Genomic DNA, 21,476 nt, shown 5'->3' with positions numbered 1-21,476 from the left:
ACAGACAGAAAGTATGAACAAATAATAACTGGAAACGTTACAAAGTAGGTTTGGCTTTCAGATCTTCCCTTAAATGACACCTATTAAGGCTTTGTTAAACTAATTTACATTTATTTGATAATGAAAGAACTTTTGAATGTGATATTTTAAGAGTTTTTCAGCTTTAGTAAGATAAAAATGTGTGCTCTCCCTTTTTCCCCATAAAGCATTCATTAATGTGTTAAATGAAATAAATGAACAATTAAAATCTGGGTTTTCCTTTTGTAACATTTTCCTTTAAGGAAAGAGAGAAAACCTTTGGTGCCTTTCATGTTCAAAGGGATTCTACATAGAATGACCTTTTCATATTGTATGATGCTTAAACCATGTGCTGATAAAAACATATGTGCAAACGAATGACAGTGTAACTCCCACATATAACTTCCACAGACATGCCAATATCAGAATTGTAATTTAGATTGCTTAATGGATCTCCCAAGTGATGCTTGTTTATCTAAAGTTATAATTTTTACCTCCCCTGCAGGAGGTAGGGAGGACTTAGGGACTGCAGATATTTCTTATTAAACTCCCACAGCAATAAGTAATCCATGTTACAGCATAGAGTTGCGTTGAAGGGTGCATGGTGGAGGTTTTACGTATGCTAATTTCATATTGGCAGTCACAGCATTTAGGACAAGTCTTTTACTTAGATCACTGGGATGTAATAGCGTTAACATGTGTCCTGTACTTTCTGTACTAGTGAGTGATGTTGAAAGAGCATCATGAGTGTTATCTCCATTGAAACTTCACAACAGTGGAGTTGATATTATTTTATCCCCACTGCTCAGAGGAGGATAGAGAAGTGAACTAAGTGAAGCTCAGAGAAGAAATTTGCCCCCAGCCACCTAGTATCCGGGAGCTAGGTAGGATATGAACTTACCTAGATCACTTGCTGGAGGGCTTTTAATCAGTCCTCTTGACTAATGATTCCCAAGGACAGGCTTGGATACTAGTAATACAAGTAGGAGGTGAGTCCCAAACAAGTGCCATTTAATTTTGGGTGGCCTATTTAGGGGAAAGGAAGATGACATTATATGGAAGAGTCTCATAGGAGGTGGGGTTGTATCTCAAGTGGAAGGATTAAACTGAATGAGAAGAGTGAAGATTCTAGCAGGAGAAATGCTTTGAATAAAGTAGTGAAGCAAATGTCTGTTCAGGACATGGACAGGAGATGAACTTTACTGGAGGGGAGACTTTCTGTGGGGGAAACTGGGATGTGAGATCGGCATTGCTCATCAGAGTTGTGAATGTATGTTGTTGATGATTAAGGGTAATTTGGGGTCAGATTCTTAAGTCTTGAATGCTTAGCTAAGGAGTTTAGAGCAGTGTTTCCCAAGCTGTATTCTGTGCAGTCCTGGTACCCCGTGAGGTATCTTGTGAAAATGAATTCCATGGTCAAAAAAAAAATGTCGGAAACCTTTTGCAAAGTTTCTACAGACTTCTCAGTCTTGAATTTACTAATTTATACTGTGTATTCCTGAGAAGAAAGAATCTGAGCATAGGATTTTTGTTTTTCAGAATACCCAAGAACAGCTACCCTGCATGCTAGTTCTCTGTTGTATGCTGTTTGGGAAACACTGGCTCAGACTGTTCTGTGTAGGATGAGGCATTAAGAAACAGTTCTGATGAAATATATGGTGATGGAAGGAGAACGGACTCTGGGTGGTGAACACACAGTGTGATATATAGATGATGTACTACAGAATTGTACACCTGAAATCTATGTAACTTTACTAACCATTGTTACCCCAATAAACTTTAATTTAAAAAAAAAAAAAGAAAAACAGTTCCAAAGTGGGCACTAATGAGAATATGTGACGTATGCAAAGTTTTATACTGCTTAAGTCTGCCTGAAGTTTTATTATTCTCTTAGGCATAGATCTCAACAGCTGATTTTTAAAATACAGAGAAGTCCTAAACTTTCATGGAATCCCAAAGTAACTTATAATAAGTACTAACTTTGACGTGTTTTTTCAAACAAATTTAAATGCTGAGCTTTCGGCTTCTGATGTTCTTGTTATTGACACTGAGTTTTCAAGAATTTTTCCTTGTTGATCTCATTTATCTAATGACATCAGTCCTACATTGGGCGTTAGGTACTGTAAGAGGTATGTGGCCAGGGAGAAGCATGACCACCATTTCCTGTAGCATTCTCCACACCACCATGGTGTTGAAGAAAGGATTCACTAGGACCTCATGTAATAGATAAGGACGTGGTGGGACTGAGGTAGTTTCCAGTCTCTCTGGCAGCTGTTGATAAAGCTTTAAATGCTGTTGCTAGCACCCTGCTCTTAAAACTCCATTCTGACAGTTTGGTCTGGTAGAACCATGCAACATACCTGGTACTTGTGATCTACGTTTTCAACTCCAGATTATCACAGGATTATGGGAGATCGAATCCAAAAATTGTTGCCTCCTTTACCCATATTTGGTACAGAACCCTATGGACAAGTGACTTTCTTTAGTAAATACTCGGTTGCATTCTTCTCTGCCTTTTAATAGCTATTTTAAGGATCATTGTCTTCTTTAAGCTTTGAAATAAGGTAGCAAATACATATGTCTTAGTTAAATTAGCGAAACGAGAACATTTGATCCAGAGAAATGTTAGCAGGATCAAAAATACTATTAACTAGTTAGTTGTAAAGGCCTTCAGTTAATATCTCTTCTTCCCAAATACAGGTTGAAACATTAATTTTTAATGGAAATTGTCATGCTTACCAAGGATCATGTAGCAGATGCTTGTATAATTCTTCTAAATGCAGATTTAGACTGTAATCAGGGAAGATGACTAAAAATTAGGAGGGTAAAGTGCAGAATAAATCCTGAAGTTTTCTTAAAAGCAATATTGTATTTAGTCCAAATTCTACTCTAAAAAATATAAATGGAAGTCTTTTAGGAGAAGGGCTTTTTTTTTTAAGATGTCCAGGGGTAAATATTTCCAACTTGTCTTTTTGTATTACTCATTCCATTTTTTTCTTTTTTTGATCACCCTGAGTGGTCAAAAGTTTCTCTACATTCAACAGCAATCTTTTTTATTTAAACTATTCTTAGAAAGTGTGTGTGTGTGTGTGTGTGTGTGCGCGTGTGTGTGTTGCTGTTTTCTTTTGGTTTGTTTGTATCTGGTACTCGTGGAGATTTTTGAAATATTCAAGAAACACTTATGTCATAGACAGTGTTTACTGTCTTTCAACAATAGCTTACTTTTTTGTTGTAGTTAATAGGACATGCGGTATTAGAGCATGTATTTGAGAAACAGGACAGACAGCATCGAGGTAGAATGTGAGGCACTGGAATCCTTATGCTTCAATTCAAGTCCTGGCTCCACTTTATACTAAAGATGTAACTTTTGGCAACTCAGCATCTCTGGGCCTTGGTTTCTCCTTATGTAAAATGGGATTGGTGATAATAGTACCTATCCCATGTCTTTTGTAGCTATTTAAGAGCTTAGGACAGTACCAGATACATAATAAGTATTAAATAAATGTTAGCCATTGTTACTAAACAAATTAGTAAAAAATGTTAGGCATTGCTTTTAGATTTTATTGTTTCAAAAAAATGGTTTCTTATTTTTGGTGGGTTACAGCAGGAGGGGGAAGAAATGAGGCAGGAGGGCAGTGTAATTTTTGTGTGTTTATTTGTTTTTAATATGATCACTGGGACATCTTTAACTGGAAGATCGGACTTGATTGTTATGTTTTTATTTTTACGCAGTAGCCATATCATTTCCCCCCCAAATTAATGGCAAGCTTCAGCACTCTCTGTCTATAGGCGTGTGGAAATGACTTCTATTATAGCTTTGTGTTCTCTACCAGAAGCTTGACAACAAACTGAGAAAACATTTGGCTTACCTTCCTAGTTTCAGAAACCTTCTGTGGCTCTTTGACACTAATGTTCACAATGTTTATGGTCCTAAAAAACCATAAACAGGTATATCAATGGCTGTTATTGCGGTTGTCATTGGTGAAGGAGAGGGGGCACAGAAACACCAGACTCTATATAGTTGTTGGTGACATTGGTTGCTTTTTTGGTCACAGCGTTAAGTGATTAAAAATCAGGTTATTAGTTAACCATAATTTATTTACATAGTTAAATTCCACAGAACTTTCTTTAATGCCATTACTGACCATGAAATTGACAGTTTGATATTTTAGGATGACTTTTGCTTATTAGATGTTGTCTGAAATATTTTGAGAAATATGCTTCTGGTATAAGTCCAATCTCATCTCTGAAGTATTTCCAAGTTCTTTGGTTTAGAAGTTTTCCTGATAGTTTGCCACTAGAAGCTGTGATGTGTGTTTGAGAAATTCCAAAGCCTTTTCAGCCCATCGCCCCTAAATTCTTTCTCTAAATGGTTTCTCAAAGCCTGTATTACTACTTCAACTTCCTCCCAGAGTGATGACTTCTAACCCTGTACCTTCAGTATGCAGCACTCACGTTTGCTCTCACCCCTCCAGGTGGTATTTCATCTAGGTTATACCATCTGCACCTCAAATTCAGTGTCTTCAAAACAGAATTATTTTTCCAGCTGTGTCCACTTTCTTCCTTCCCAATGTTTTGTTAGTGACATCCTTATTCTTCTGGTTACTGAGGTGTAATGCCAGGCAACTTTTAACTTTTCCCTATGCCTTATTCTCTTTATCCACACAGTCCCCGAAACCTTTGAATTCTTCATTAGTACCCTTTTTACCCAACCATCTCTCTCTCATCTTTTTCCTTGCTTCCTACCTGGTCAGGAACACATGGCCCCACATCCAGATTATTGTAACAGCCTCCTAACAAGCCTCTAAGACAAAGGTATTCTGTCCTCTTCTGTGTAGCTTTCTGATTAAAGCCCGTGGTTTATGTTTCACTCCTGATAGGATGCTTAGAGTGGTTCTCAGAAAAGCCCGGACTCTTCAATCAGCTCATCTTCACTTGGCCCTGCCATCATTTGCCCTCAACATCTTCCGTTCTGAGCAACACTTTCTTTTTTATGCTTAGTGTCATAACTTCCATCACACCACACTGCTTTTTAACTTTTTTTTGTTCTAGTCCTTTGGAATCTCCTTCTCCCGTGTTTCCACTCAGCTGTCTTTCATCCATTCCTCTTGCGCTTCAGCTCATGTCTTCCCATTTCCCATCATCTGTACCCCTCCACTTAGACTCATGACCCGACCCTTATTCTCTTTTTCTCTCATTTCTTGCCTTCTATGGATGCTTAACTGTTACCTATCCATTTTATATATTTCTATTTTTATATTTCCATGTTTTATAATTTCCACTCAGTTTTTAATTTCCTAAGGGCAGGTATTATGGATTACGTGTATATTTCCCCTCAGAATGATTTATATAGTAGGCACTTAATAAAAAAATGTGGAGTGAATTCCATGGTTAAAATTTGGGGGCGTCAGAATATGCACGGTTGTGCTTGGGATCAGATGAGATGTTATGAGACAGCATTCGTATAAGTACTGTGCAAATGTAAGGTGGTGTGAGTAATTTGGGGCATGTTTTGGGCTTTGTTGATAGTGTCCTCTATTCTGGAATAGCAACACTATGCCTGGACTTCTCATTACCTTTAAAGTTTAAACCCAGACACTGAGATGTGTTTCCATAATAGGTCTTACAAATAAGAGCTGATTTTCTCAGATGTTGTTTATTTACATCTGTCCAGGTCTTTTATTTATTTACTATGGATATTTGTTAGTCTTTTTCTGTCTAAAAGCTTATTAATAGAGGTGCTATTTTACTGTCACCTCTGCACTGCTGTGGTCTCCATTATGGGGCTAAAGAACCTTATTTATCTTTACACACAATTAGTTGAGGGCAGGGATTATATCCTAGTCCTTTGCATTATCCCTTACCGCCGTCCCATATTGTCATCCCTCTCAGACTAGCTAATCTGGAATTTCAGATGCACCCCCTCTCAGCCATTTCCGCATTTCAACTCGGACCAGCCATGGTAAATCACAGGCTAGAAGGGGAGCTGCTTGCATTCTGCAACAGAGCACTGTACACCTGAGCATTTGGTTGGAAAGGAATACAGAATCTACAGCTCTAGGGCACGCATGAGTCTTTTGCATCTGAGTAACATACATTTTTTTTGCCCCAGATGCATCTGTCTACATTAATTTTTTTCTTCATCTTTTTTTCCTAGGTGTTCATATTAGTGATTATGTTTTTTCCACCCCCTCTCTTTGTAGGATCTGTATTTACTGCTCCGGCAAAGTCTAACTTGATTTCAAAAGTGTGTCTTCTTTTCCATCATCAGGTCACCCTGGTGTTCTCCCTGAATATCCTGCTCAGCCGCCCCTGATCCATGGAAAGCTGTTCTCTGTTGTCCACCCCCCAGACGCCCTCAAAACTAACAGACAGAAAAGGGAAATGGCTAATGGTAAGAATTTTTTCCCCCTCTTCTTAGAAAATTTCTAATACGTTTACTTTTAAGTGCTGCCAATGCAAGGTTTTTCTTATGTGTGGGTGGTATGAGTATAGTTCAAAAATGTTGTTTTTAGGATATTAAAAGTTTAGGAACTTGTTTTGGATCCTTTTCATAGTGATGGTTCAGGAAGAAGAAGATGAAAGAGCACATTACAGATAACTTTTTCAAACATTTAAACATTTTTGACATTCTAAGTTTCAGATCTGAGAGTTCCATTGACTTCTGGCTGTCACCTCTGGCATGACCCACCAATAACTTAAACTCAGTATATCCAGAGACAAACTGTTTGTTCTACTGTAACCTTTTCTTTTGAGTTTTGTACTTCAAAAATTGGTGTTGTCATTCACCTGCTGCCCCCATGCTCTACCAACCACTCATTCCGTATTTAAGTAACGTGCCATGTACTCCAAATATTTTTCTAATCAGTCACCATTTTTCCATTCTTATATCTTCTATCTTCTATCATCTCCAGGCTTGCCTGGTTCAGTCACCTTCTTACTAGGCCATATAGTCTACTGTGGATAACTCTACCCTGCTCCCACTCCCCTAAAATAGATCTCATTGAGTTATTTCCCTTATGGACTAAAGAGCACATTGAAAGCTTTTCTACATTTCCTGTCCCATCTGTATCATTTCCATAATCTTTCCACACCTGGATCGACTGATGTCTTTGATCTGATAGTCTAGTCCTGGTCCAGTTCCTGAGTCAGTTCTGGTTGCGCCAGGGTGAATGTAAGTGTTTTTGATCCCCCACTTACCGCTTTCCGTATCCAATGGGCACTTAAAATTAAGCAATTATCTTAGACCAGAAATTTGGTGGCACGGTGATGTCCTCTGAGTTGCTGTATTTCTCCTATTGTCCCAACTAGTATTCAGAGTCAGTTCCCCTTCCTCATGTGTCATCATTTGGTGGCAGTGATTTGCAGTTCTTCCATCCATCTTGTTTTGACCTAGTCTGGGCTTTTGTTAGGGTCCCATAGCCTAAAGTTGGCCAGTTACTCAAGTCAATAATCGAGCCTTTCTTTAAAGCTTCAGCTTGCACTTCAACTTCTTGATAGTTGAGGTGCCTTCCATCTCAATTATTCTTATCAGGACTGCTGATTATGATACCCAGCAACACCTAGGGGATGGTTCTTTGCTCACTGTGTATGTTAGTTTCCTGTGACTACTGTAACAAATGACCACAAACTGGGTGGCTTAAAACAGTGGAAATTCCTGTGTTAATGGGAACGTACTCTCTCCAGAGGCCTTGGGGAGAATCTGTTCCTTGTCTCTTCCAGTTTCTTTCTAGTGGCTGCTGACATTGCTTGGCTTGTGGCTGCATCACTCCATTATCCACCTCCATGGTCATATTCCTTTTCCTCTTCTGTCTGTAGTCAGACCTTCCGCTTCCCTTTAATAAGCACACTTGCGACTGCATTTAGGGCCCAACTGATAATCCAGAATAATCTCTCTGTCTCAAAATCCTTAATTTATTCACACCTGCAAAGTTTTTGCCATAGAAGGTAACATTTAGCTTCCAGAGATTAGGACCTGTTGTATTTGAAGGCCCTTGTTCAGCCTATGGCACTGTTTTCCTCAGCAACTTTGGACCTGTCACTTGTCCTGGAAACACTGGTCCTGACCATTCCTGAGTCACAGTTCAGCTTATAAAGCCTTTTGACAGAACTGCTTCCTATCTATCTACGTCGCCTACACCTAGAGAATTGGCCTCAGCAATACGGTCCGTTTCGCTAGAGTCTGTCTCATGCCAGGGACTGTTACCACCTCCTGGGCTCCAGTTTTTGCCTTCATCTCATACGTTGAGTTATAGAGAAGTATCAAGTCTGTTTTCAAAAATAGCCTGTAGGCTCCCTTCCCTCTCTATCTCCCACAAAGATCTTGCCATTCAGGCCCTCCCAGATTGTCTGTTGTGCTTCACTTGAGTAGGGCACCCTGAGACGTGCCATGAGATATGGGCTGCTGTTTCTGTATCCAGAATGCCTTTTCCCTCCTTATTTGGTGAAGTCATAGTCATTATGCAAGGTCTTGTTCAAGTGTCACATTCTCTGATGCTTTCCTGAACTGTGCCCCTCTCTGCTTTTCCCTGAAGAATTAGTTACTTCTTCCCTCTCTTCTTCCTCAGCATTCTGTTTATACTTGGTTCTCATGCTATGTGTTACTACCTCGTATCTACGCGTCCTCACTAGACTTCCAGGAATAGGAGGAGATTATTCATCTTTTTTATTTTAACCTCGCACATGACCCACACTCAGTGCTTGATATAATAATATATAATATAATAAATACGTGTTTAATTGATCAATTTCAAATTTTCCATAATTCACAATATCTTAGGCTATGTGAATATTTAATAATCTCTCAATTTTTTATTAACTCCCAAATAATTTTTTAAGGTGGCCATGTGCCATTCATTTTGGCTTTTGTTTCCAGTACACATAAATTAAAAATACTCTAATTTATGTATTCTACACTTAAATTTTATTCATTGTGAGTGTAGGTTAATTACATTTAACACTCTGTGGAACTAATTTACTTTACTATGAGACTTTACTAAATGTGAAAACTACCAGTGTAATCTTGTCACTTAATTGTGTTCTTGTAGATCTAGAACTTTAAGCAAGAATTTGGAATTTTATTTGTCAGGATTGCTTCTTTTGATTTAATGGCGATCTGCCAAAACAAGACTTTTTTTTTTTCTTTTCCCTTGATGCTTTGTTTTGTCTGAGTAGGTCTGATTTCAGCGGTTCCCCGCCCCCCCCCCCCCCCCCCACACACACAACACACACACCTTTTCACTGGCAGCCAGGGACAGAATTGCCCACCATCTCCCTGATCATAAATGTTATTGCCTGTAAGGTATCTAGCCTGTTGCATTACGGGCATCTGTTTCCTATTTCTAGGAGTTTTGTAGAGGGTACTGGTATTTTATTACATTGCATGTCTTATATTTATGAGAAACTCAAAGGGCTTTGAGGATTTTCTTTTTTTGTGTATCTAATCTTCTAACAGCTCTCTGAGGTAGGTAGCCTGAAGTGTTATCTCCATTTGGCAGATGCTATAGGAGAGGCATCACACAACTGATGTGGCCTCGTAACAAATTGGGGGCTGAGTGGAAACTGTCTCCTGTCTTTCAACTTCCATTTCAGCGATTGAGCTGCCAGATGACTTAATTTTAATTTTTAACACCTAGATCCATTTTGCATGAAATATTAGGTTGGTGCAAAAGTAATGGCGGTTTATAAGGTTAAAAATAATTCCCAAAACTGCAATTACTTTTGCACCAACCTAGTATTATTGTCAGCACTCATGGTAGCCAGCGTTCCAAAGTTAGTAGTACTTTTTCTATCTTCTGCATCCTACAGTTCCCTTCTCATTTGTTACAGACAGACACACACACACACACACACACACACATACACACACACACACACTCTCACGCACATGCACACACGCCGGCTCATGTATAACAAAAATATACTTTGTTATAGAAGCATATAAAGTGTACTTTGTATAATAAAAATATACTTTCTTTCAAAATAATTTATATACAAATTGGGTTCAGGAGACTATATGCATATATGAGATTTAGCTTATTTTATGTATGAGATATTGGCTTATTTTATACGTTTTGACTAACTTTTTTGTCAGTTGAACATACTATATAGATATTAGCTAGAGAAGTGAAAACATTTAAAAATACATACAACCCATGATAGTGAAAAGTGGAAGGAAATAACAAATTCTATAAATTAGACAGCAGGTACTCATTAATAAGTGAAATAAATGTTTTTTACTTAGATCATTCTTCCATGCAAAGGACAGGATCATCAAAGTGAGTTTATACTGTAACTTTCATATACTTTTCCTGAAATGTTTTCTTCTCTCTGAGGACAGTTAATACATTTTTTGAACGTAAAATTTTACTGCAAATGTTAAGTTCTTGATCAGGTTTGCCTGACTCTTTAAAGGGAGTGTCTCAAGGGGCTTTGTGACTGCAGTATAGGGTGTGTAGCAAGGCCTCTTTCTTCTTCATGACTGCATTTGGAATGCCCCACTCTTTTGCCAAGTGGCATTAATTATACTGTTGCTACTAGGGCGCTAAGAGCTGCCTGGCAGGGAAATCTCCCCCGTTTCTGGAGTCTCCAAGGCACAGTTTCAGTTTATTGCTGTGGAATGGTGGTGAGGCAGCCTCTGACACAGCTGCCATAGGAATCAGCCTTGAGACCTCTGTGTGATTTTCCTAAGCCCTGAGAAAGGATTTAGAGCACCTGGTGGGGTTTGCAAGGCGCCACCCCTCTGCTTTGTCAGCCTCTCCTCCCACCCCCAGTGCTTCTCAGCACCACCCAGCTGCCCCGGTTTTGCCTTGAAACCATTTGGAGTGGCTGGAATAGAGGCCACCCAGAGCTTCTGTGAGCAGCTGTGGCTGCAGGTCTCCCATTGGCTAGAGCAGAGATGGTTCTCACTTATCTACACTGAACACGGGTGGCCGTGATCCCTTAGGATAATGCAATTTCTTAGTCTGGGGGTGGAAGCTATTGTCTTCCTTTCCAGCTTGTTGTTTGAAGTAGTTTTGAAAGGCTTCCGCCTTTTGCTGACTCACAGACACACACATAAAAATCCCTCCCTCCCCTACTCCTTCCCTCCCTTCTTCCCTCCCTCATCCCCTTTTAATGGCTTTTGAAATGACTAAGAAGATAACAAATCTCCTTGCTAGCGGGTAACAGCTTAAAAAGTAAGTAGAAGGAAATGTTCACCCAGGTCCACAACGTCTGCAAACCTTCATCCAGTCTCCCCTCTTTCACTGCTAACTCGATTTCGTTTTCTGTTCCTGCCTCCCATCTTTAAACATTCTGGGCTGAGCCACACGCCTAAATGTAGCTTGTAATTACAGAGGCGTAATTCACACTGGGGGACTGTGCAGATGAAGAAGTTGAAGGGTGCCATTTTTGTTTCCCCGATAGAAATTTGCCCTTTCTAATGAACATGTTATGAAGACGCTTCTTCACCTACCTCTCACTTGTGCTGAACTGTAATTAACATGAATGAAGAACTTGATTGCTGGTGTGTGCACCTGGGCTCTTTGTTGAGTCTCTCTTAGCAGTTGATGGATTTCTAAAGCAGAAAATCAGGCTTATTCACAATAGAAGCTTATAGTTTTAGAAACCGCATGGTTAGGAGTACTGTAATTTTGCAAGATTTGGCAGGCATCAATGAACCCAGTAGCCACAGTGACCAAGACTAAAAATGTAGAAAGTCAGCTTTCCTTCTTAATTACTTTTAAAGCATGTTAGCACAGTCTCAGGGTCAGAACAACAGTTGCGATACTTCATTGTAGTGATATTTTTTTTCTTGCAATAAAATAATGTTCTTGTGGGGTATTTTTTATTATTATTGAGGAAAAATTGAAAGAGTGTGTAGACAGCTTTCTTGGTAGCATTATACATGTCTGATAATTAATAACATGCACTCATGGTGCACTTGAAAATTCCAAATATATTAGATCTCCTATTTTGTGTGGGTCACTACCTGCCCAACTCAGTAAGTCACTTAACTGATAACATGGGCACCTTTCTTAATGATATTTTAGACAAATATCAGGATGCAAAACTAGTCTCTGTTGTCTATTTTATGGTCATCAGCTCATGAAAATACTGCCCAAGGGCTGGTAAACAAAATTTTCTCATGTTTTTACAACACAGCTCCCCTAGGGTCCCTAGGCCTAATTTGTTCTTAATAATTTTACAAAGAGACTCTATTCTTTAGCTCACCATCAATTTCTAGACTGTCTTCAAACAAGCCTTGGCCCGATACAGACACTCTGCCAGTTTCTAGGCAGTAGAAGGTTCGGGAAAATAGATCATTGTCCTTCAGTGGTAGGTATGATATAAGTTTTAGATGGGGTGTGTGTGTTGTGTTGTGTTGTTTGTGTTGGACATAAACATATATATCGCTCCTAATACAAAAATCAGAAACCTTTTAATTTCCCTAAGGCTTGTCTCCAGTGCTTGTGCCTTGAATGCAGATTATAATAAATAGAAGCAGGCTCTGTCTGGAAATGCCGGACATCGCTGCTTCAGTTAGAGCACTTGTTCCAGGCCTCAGGGGATAAAAACAGAGGGCTGTTTTCTAGCTTGCCCTGGAGCCCCTGAGCCTTTGCAGACTGATGTAACTGCCTTTATATGCAGAATCTTGCCTGCAGCCTCCCACACTGTGGGGAGAGAGTCGGGAGGGTGGGAGGAGGGAGATGAATTATTCAGCCTCTGCTAAATGTCAGGCACTGTGCTGGGTGCTGTAGACATTTCACTGAATCTATATCACAACTTGACACGGAAGTGTTTTGTAAATGAGTCAATCAAGAGCTTCAGAGCTCAGATAGTGGGGCCAGACTGCTTGGGTTTGAATCATAACTGTGCCACCTTCAAAGTATGTGACCACCCAGTGCCTCAGTTTCCCTGTTTGTAAAATGGGGATAATAACAGAACCAACTTCAATTGTTTGTTGTTGGGATAAACTGAGAATTGTAAACGGCTTGGAAGAATGCCTGTCATACACTCTAACACCAATCAATGTTTGTTAAATAAAGGGAAGAGAAAGAGGTTAATGAACTTGCCCCATTCATATAAGTAGAGTAAGTAGCTGGGTTAGGATTTGAACCTGCATCTGTTGGCTTTAAAAAGGTGATCTTTTCACCTCACCACCAACCATACTCCCTTTCTTTTCTTCCTAGTTACGTTTCAATAAATAATTTTTGAGTGAGTTCACTTCCTTCCTCCTCACTTTACCTGATCAGAGCGGGTTTCTGGTCCTGGTATCACTCTGGTTTTTACTTTTGCTTCTTCTGGTAGGGCATCCTAGGGCCTGTGACTTAGAGATTAAACATTTAAGACTCTCCAGGTAAGCAGGCGGTAAGGGCTCCATTCTCCAAAAGACTTTGCGGTTTAGCTGACCATTTTAGTTGCATGCTTCGTCTTTAAAGATGAACTCAATGGTCCTGTGTTGTTTCTTTATTTTTTTTAATTATTGTTATTTTTTAATTTATTGGGGTGACAATTGTTAGTAAAATTACATAGATTTCAGGTGTACAATTCTGTATTACATCATCTATAAATCCCATTGTGTGTTCACCACCCAGAGTCAGTTCTCTTTCCATCACCATATATTTGATCCCCCTTACCCTCATCTCCCACCCCCCACCCCCCTTGAGAGTGTAATGCTGAGCGAAATAAGTCAGACAGAAAAAGCAGAGAACCATGTGATTTCACTGATATGTGGTATATAAACCAAAACAACAAAAGAACAAGACAAACAAATGAGAAACAGAAACTCAGACACAGACAATAGTTTAGTGGTTACCAGAGGGTAAGGGGGGGGTTTCTTTATTTTTTAAAATAATTTTTCAATTTGAGTTGACATGCAATATTATATTAATTTCAGGTGTACAACACAGTGATTAGACATTTACATGCTGTATGAAGTAATCACCACGCTAAGTCTAGTACCCATCCCTTTGATGTCTCTTACTGTTACTTTGTGTGTTGGCTCTTTTCCTCCCTCAAAAACAGAAGCACCTTGTGAGTAGAGTCTGTGTCTTACACTTCTCGTTGTCCTCATCCCAAGCGATTGACTCTCTGCGGAGAACATAGGTAGTAGCTCATGGGTGTTTGGATTGAGGAAGGAGAGTGTCATATTAATGGCTTTGTTCTAGCTCTAAACATAAAGCGACATGGGACAGCTTTTTTACCTCTTCATGGTGGCAGGATCAAGAGTTTATAGTCTGGGTTTGGGGATCTTTGACATGTCCTTTGCTTCATCTAGCAATTTCTGCTGGGATTTTTGGTTCTCAGCTTGTCTCCCTCTATCGTAAGTCTCCAAAGGTTGTGGAATTGGCTTGAAATTGTGTGTCTTATGCCAACTTTCCTTCTTTACACTCTCTCTTAAGAAATGCTGCTAAATATGGAGAACGTATTTACATAGTCCTTAGGTGTGATGATGAGGAACATAACATTTGGTCTCCAGTAAGGAAAACATGGAAAGGGGTTTGATTACTCTTGCCTCAGTCCCACCTAACTCACCTACACATGTCCAGTTTATTTTGGACAGGAGTTTTCAATAATGTTAAAATTTATGTAAACTGCAATGGGATTTTTCACTGAGGATGCAGGAGCTTTAAGGGAAGACAACACTATTAATAGAATGTGGATGTGTGTGGTTTATTTTTGTTTTCAAAATGGAAATGTTTCTTTGGGGGTTTTGGCACACTCTTTGATATGTTGAAAGATGAGAAAACATAATTTCGGAAACTCAGCATTTCTACCATATTAGGAAATTTACAGTGCTTCAGATTTCACATTTAATGTTTTAATTGCCTGGTTTGGTAATAGAAGAATTTCAAGCTTCTCTCTTTCATTTAGAGTTACCACCACTCCCCACCCCCCCTTCCAGTGGTGGCCTGTTTCCAGCTTCTACTTCCTGCCCCAGCCCCAGCCCCAGCCCCAGCCTGGACTGAGTATTTGCTCTGAAAAAGTAGTTCATCACATGTCCTTTTGAATCAATGTCATGTTGACTTCTTACATACTTTTTTTGGGGGTATGTGTGGGTGATACCACACATGCAGTTGTTTCCTATGGTGCTTGAAAATATCTTAGAAGTGCAAATACAATTGAGTTGTATTTTTGAAACTTCTAAGTTGTCTTTGAATAGAAGGTGATACTCTGAACACTAGGGAAAGTACAGAGGAAATCAAAGAAAGTGCTACCATCTTGGTCTGAGGGTGGTATTTAAGAGACATACCTATACCTTATAAAAGAGAGAGGGAGGGGAAGAGAGGGAAAGGAAGAAAGGGGGAAAGGTGGAGATGGGTAAGCAGAGTAGAGAAGAGAGAAAAGAGGAGAGTTAGGTTGTATATTCCATGGAATACACAAGTTAAGGCCTTCTGGAAAAATCAAGGCCCAAAATAAAGTTGGCGTATACTCTTCTTGTAAAAACCTTCTTAGGAGAAAACAGTGATAAAAGGACTTTGGAAAGTCGTTTCTTGTGGACAATAAAATGTAATGGGAGCAATCCTATACTTCATCTTAATAGTTATACACAGTCCCAAGGCTTAGAAGGGAAATTTGCTTTTATCTAGGCTCTATCACTAGGCCACTGAGAGTGGGGATTATTTTCACTTTCCATGGACAGCTCTCTCTAGATATTATTTGCAATTAAAATGTGTATTTCACTTTTCAACATCCAAATACAATTTTGAATTATGTGGTAATCCATGCTTATTGTAGAAAATTTGGAAAACACAAAAAGAACTTCAAAAGGAAAAAAAAATAAATCTATAATTATAGTGCTAAAGACAATTTGGATCTATTTCTTGTTAGTATTTATTTCTATGTGCTTATGTCTATATTGCTATTTTATATAAGTGGAGTCACTGTATAGATATTTTGAATTATTTCTTCCTGTAACAATAAAATAAAAATGACATTTGATGGGTGTATTGTAATTCTTGTGATTGTATCACAATTTATTTCACAATTTCCTATGGATTTTCTGCTGTACTAATTGTGTTGTTGGTGGTTTATTGTATTAGGTAAAGCAATGCTATAAAAAACATCTTGGGCATGAATAGCTTTTCCATTATCCTGATTATTTTATCAAATTAGTGTTTTGTATGGGGACTACTGAGTCTTTTTAAGGAGCCGCACACATATTGGTAAATTGCTTCCCAAGAAAGTTGTATACTCCCAACACAAACATTTCAGAATTCCCTTCAAGATGCCATTCAGCCAAGACTGACCTCCCTCTTTTTTTTTTTTTTAAGACTTCCCTAGTCTGACAGCAAAAATAATATCGGATTTGTTACTTAAATTCATATTTCTTTGTGAATCATTTGTATTGGTGGAAATTTTATTCTTATGTTTATTGGCAATTTGCTTATTGAGTTTTGTAAATTTTCTATGAGCATTTTTGTATTTTTCTGCTGGGATTTTAATCTATGTGACTTCTTTTTTTTAAAATTTTATTTTATTAAATTTATTGGGGTGACAATTGTTAGTAAAATTACATAGATTTCAGGTGTACAATTCTGTATTACATCATGTATAAATCCCATTGTGTGTTCATCACCCAGAGTCAGTTCTCCTTCCATCACCATATATTCGATCCCCCTTCCCCTCATCTCCCACCCCCCATCCCCCACCCCCCTTACCCTCTGGCAACCACCAAACCATTTTCTGTGTCTATGAGTTTCTGTTTCTCATTTGTTTGTCTTGTTCTTTTGTTGCTTTTGGTTTATATACCACATATCAGTGAAATCACGTGGTTCTGTGCTTTTTCTGTCTGACTTATTTCGCTCAGCATTACATATGTGACTTCTTATATATTCATGATATTAATCCTGTTTGTTGTTTGACTTACTTCCTTTTTTACACAGACATTTAAAATGTCATTTTTGACCTGGTGATAAATGTTTATAACATCATTTCTCTTCTTTTCCTTTAGTTTCCTTCTTCTCTTTCTTTTCACTCTTGCTCTACCGAAATTCTCATCATTTTTTTCTTTTCTATGTAATCTATCTCTCCACTTCTCCAACCTACTTTTTCCAAATTCATGTCCTGCCTCTATTCCAAGCAAGTCTTGCTTCAGCCAGATTTCTCTGCTGTTGCCACATATCTTGCACATTCCACTTCCATCTCTGTGCACGTGTTTCCACCCCTTGACATCATATCTTGCCCTTCTTTCTCTTATCATTTAAGACAGAGTAGCTATGTCACCTCTTTCAGAAAATTTCCTGTCCATACTTCAGCATGCAGTGATCTGTCCTTACACTGTGTACAGTACTCAAGTTTTACTTTTCATGTACTAATTTAAAGCTTTAGTTATACTGTCATCTGTGTATGTTTTGTCACCCTATGTATACCGCCAAGCCTTGTAAACATAGATGCTGTTTTTTCGTTCTCTGCATACCCTCTTTCCACCTGAGTACCCCAAACACCCACCTAGAACAGTTTCCCATGCATGGGAGAACTAACTGAGTACTCAGCAAAATGTTGTTGATTGATCACTCTGGTGGTTCTTTCTTCTATCTGGCTTCCATTTCCTTTTTCTTAGTATCATTAATTTTCTTCTTCAGAATAAAGAATCACTTGGTATATTATTTAGGAAACCATGTTCCCTACTTGCTGCTTCCCACTCTGAAACATTATCTTGTGCCCTAATGTGTCATGGTCAACTACCACAGAATCTTGAAGTTCAGAAACTGATTAGCTAATTTTCTCATATCTCTCATGATATATTTTTGTTTTCTTGGCAGAATAGTCAATATTATTTTCTAACTGTTAGTACACATCTTCTCTGCCAACTCCCCATGTTTTATAGCCTAGACTTGGCTCTTATGATGTGTAAGATCCTCCCCACATTTTAGGAAGAGGACTGGGCGTGTGTGTGAAGAATTTAGGGATGAAACACCGAACAGTGAAATATGGGTCCTTAATGTACTGGGAGATTAGGAAGAGAGAGATAGATGTAAGATACGTTACTCAAGAAAGGTATTATAGATGTGATTGATTATGGATATAGACTTATTGGTGAGATTCACATGGGGCATGGGGAAAGAGAGGGCATTTAACAGTTGGAATAAAATTAAACAAAGGTCCAAGAACTGTTAATAGTAATAGTATTTGGTAGAAATGAACATGGTATATGAGTGGGAAATTGAGGATAATAAGGATATCTAGGACCAAAATGGGCAAGAAGAGCACATAGCTATCTTTCAGAAAGAAATCAATCTATGCTATGAATGAAAGCCGACCATGAATTTCTGTAGCCCCTCGCTTGACCTATTACATGGTTTTCTTCTTCAGATTCCTGATGGCTGCTATCCCTGTAGTAATTATGCTTCTCAACGCACTTCTCCATTCTTCCCTCTCTTATTTAGCCTCCCTTGAAATGACATTCTACAGAGACTTTTAAAATTTTCACAAAGAATTTCCCAAACACTACGTCATTTGATACTTATAATAACCTTGGACACGCTACATCAGTTGAAAAGTAGGAACCTGGAGTTCAGTGAGGTTAGTAACTCTCTTGAAGCCACAAAACTAACAAACAGCAGAACTGGACCGTCAGGCTTGGGCCCAGATGTGGTCAGTGTCCTTGTAATCAGTCATGCTGTGCCTGCCATTTATGCTCCCTCTATACGTTCATTCACTAGTTGAATGAACTAGTTTTCATTCACCAGTTTTTGGTAAATCTTGATTGACCATCTCCTATGCCCTGGTCTCCAAGTTAAGGCAAAGTTGAACAAGGCACACTTTTTGTTCCTTCTTTGAGTTGGAAGGGATTATAGACAAAAGCTGGCAGTTGGGGTCTTGGGTGATGTTGCCGTGATGGGGAAGCCCGGTGCTGTGGCTGCGCCTAAAAGGACTTTCAGGTCGAAATTGCTGCAGGGACTAAGAACTAAGACTTCCTGGAGGAAATGATATCCGAACTGCGATATTGGGAAAAGGTTAAGTGTTGGTTTTTTTTTGTTTTTTTTGTTTTTCAGGAATAAGTAACGTAAAGGGCCAGAGGTGAGAGAGGATAATGATAAATTTGGGGAATTAAGAACAGTTCTATTTGCCTGGAATGTGGAATGTAAATTGGAGAATGGCAGAAGAGGAAACTAACGAGGTCAGATCATGTGTGGTTTTGTAAATCATCAACAGAGATTAGAAATTCTCAGGGCACAATGAAGAACCGTTTGAACCGTTTGGAGCCTGAGTAACATGATCAAGTGTGCAGTGTAGGAAGAGATTCCTCTGATACAATGGGAAGGATGAGCTGCTAAAGTAGAACCAGCAGCAGAGAGAACATAAAATAATTCTCTCTTCTTCAGTCTCTGGCATAACCTGAAGGGATCAAAAGATCTCTTTTAGAGTCAAGTGTTCAGACTACCTTTTTTCCAGCTAGATAACCAAGGCCAACTTTGATTTCATTAAAATTGTACACTTTTTTTCTTTGTCTCTAAGTCATGGGTCTAAGAAAACAAGCTGTTTTTATAAAAACAATATGTATAAATTTTTCTAAAATGTTTAGAATAATGTTTAAGTATCTATCTGTAGCAAATACAATTTTAAAAAATCTTGAAAACACAGAATGTAGCTCAGGAGCTCTTCATTATGGACTGGGTTCACCAATAAGACCACATTGTAAAGTAAAAAGAGCTTGGTGAAAACACAAGTGCTTTTCTGTCAGAGAGTCAGCCCTGGGGTCAGGTTGACCAGTAGAGCTAAACTGTTTGACTAATAGAACTGCTTTTTTTCTACGTAATGAAAATACTTTTCTCTTGTAGTCCTTTCTACATTGTTCTCATAAGCAACTCCCTTTAGAGAATACTTCTGTAATTTGTCTCTTCATTTCCCCCCAAAAGAGAGATGCTAGATTGTTTTCAAGGTGCTAGTGGAAAGGAACCGAAAGCAGAGGGTGCGGGAAGAGACAGTGAGGACACAGGTTCTTACAGTCACTGGAGAACTCTGAATTTGGTGACCCCCTTCAGCATCCCTCAGGGGGCCTTAGTGTTCTATTACTTTGGTAGAAAGAGTATGTGACTCCCCTGCCTGCCTTGCAGTCTCGTTGCCATGGAAACTTCCATTCCATACACCTGATTCACACATCATGCTTGGCTAAGTCCAGACAGAGGTCACAGACTGGCATTTGCCCTTTGTTTCCCCTTCTTGTGTTTGCCAGACACTTAAAAATGGATACAGAGAGAAGAGAGGGTGGGTGGGCAGTGTCGTGTGTGAGGAAGCTGTGTGTCAGGGGTAGAAGCTTGAGGATTTCAGAAAATAATAGCTGTAAAGGGAAGAGCAGAGCAAATGGAAAATCTATGTGTAGTTTTAAGCTTCTCATGGAAGCAAAGTCTTTGATCCTATGATGTGTCTGAAGGTGATTTTCTGGATATCCGAGCCAGCTAGGAAATGAGTGAACAGATTCAGGAAGCTTTTGCTCCTTAGTGGGTTTTCTGTTCCATTTTCACTGAATTGTCCACTAATCTGAGCTCCGTGATAAATACCTTAGGACTGTAACCTGGGTTTAGGCAAACCATCAATTACAGGTGTGAAATAGGAATCAAGTCCTCTGATGATGCTTCTTATACCTTTGCTGTAAAGTAAAATATTGTGGAAAGCACAAATAATTCTGTGGAGGTTATTATTCATGAAGGGTGCACACACTGGCTGGAGTATGTTTCTATTTCCCTCTGATGTTTTCTTTTCCTCTCATATCACTTCTTTAATATATAACTTAGAGAAAAGGACACTGTAGGAGAGCAGATTATTAACCTTCTACCCCATCCAGAATTTCTGTTTCATAGGTTGAGACATTTTCTTTTGATTTCTGTTTGTGAGACTGTTTTAGAAATTAGAAAAACAACATAAAGACTTTTCAGATTGACATGGTAATCAGTCCTCCTAAAATATTAGGTTTCAAACCTTATGTGCAGTGTAGTTAGGTATCACCCATGTCTTGGCAATGAAGTTAGCTAGCCAGTACTTGCTCTGCCTTGCCCCAACTTACTCTTCTGTTGCCTCTAATTCGTTAATATCCCTCCTATTTAGATGGCCTCAGTTTACAAAGTGTGCCCTCAACAGCAGCAGCGAGGAGCTCTAGTTTGGTGACAACCAGACAGACCTGAGTGAAAAATCACATCTCGCTTGTGTTCTTGGACGAATGATTTTATTAACCTCCATTTCCTCACCTGTGAAATGGTCTTGATGATGTAAGGTTGCTCTCAAAATACTGTAATTTTTAAAGTGCTTTGCACAGTGCTTGCTACATATCTATTGCTATTATTGCTTTGCTAGGTCATTTTAGAAATAACATTTACAGCACTTGAAATAATACTCTTTCCGTCAGTATTGCTCATTTTTGTTGTTACTGACTTTGGAATAGGTGAGTGTAGACACGAGCTAATATGAGTGGTGGGTTAAAAGAAACAGATAATTTTTACCAAAAAGAGAATGTGTGTGAACCCACTCTCCCTCTC

General features: G+C 38.9%; 1 long non-coding RNA gene across 7 annotated transcripts in view; it reads left to right on the top strand.

Annotated features, from left to right (window-relative positions):
• Nucleotides 1-21,476, top strand: part of LOC141572137 (uncharacterized) — a 408,385-nt gene that overhangs the window by 264,837 nt on the left and 122,072 nt on the right. For all 7 annotated transcript variants that reach the window (XR_016018670.1, XR_012497315.2, XR_016018669.1 and 4 more), the window contains one exon: nucleotides 6,290-6,412. This is a non-coding gene — a long non-coding RNA (uncharacterized LOC141572137). The remainder of the gene's footprint in view (nucleotides 1-6,289; nucleotides 6,413-21,476) is intronic.

Source organism: Rhinolophus sinicus, chromosome 14 (assembly GCF_057876585.1).
Source record: "Rhinolophus sinicus isolate RSI-liver-muscle chromosome 14, RSI-T2T, whole genome shotgun sequence".
Taxonomy (NCBI): Eukaryota; Metazoa; Chordata; class Mammalia; order Chiroptera; family Rhinolophidae; genus Rhinolophus; species Rhinolophus sinicus.
This window is presented reverse-complemented; position numbering and strand designations above follow the sequence as displayed.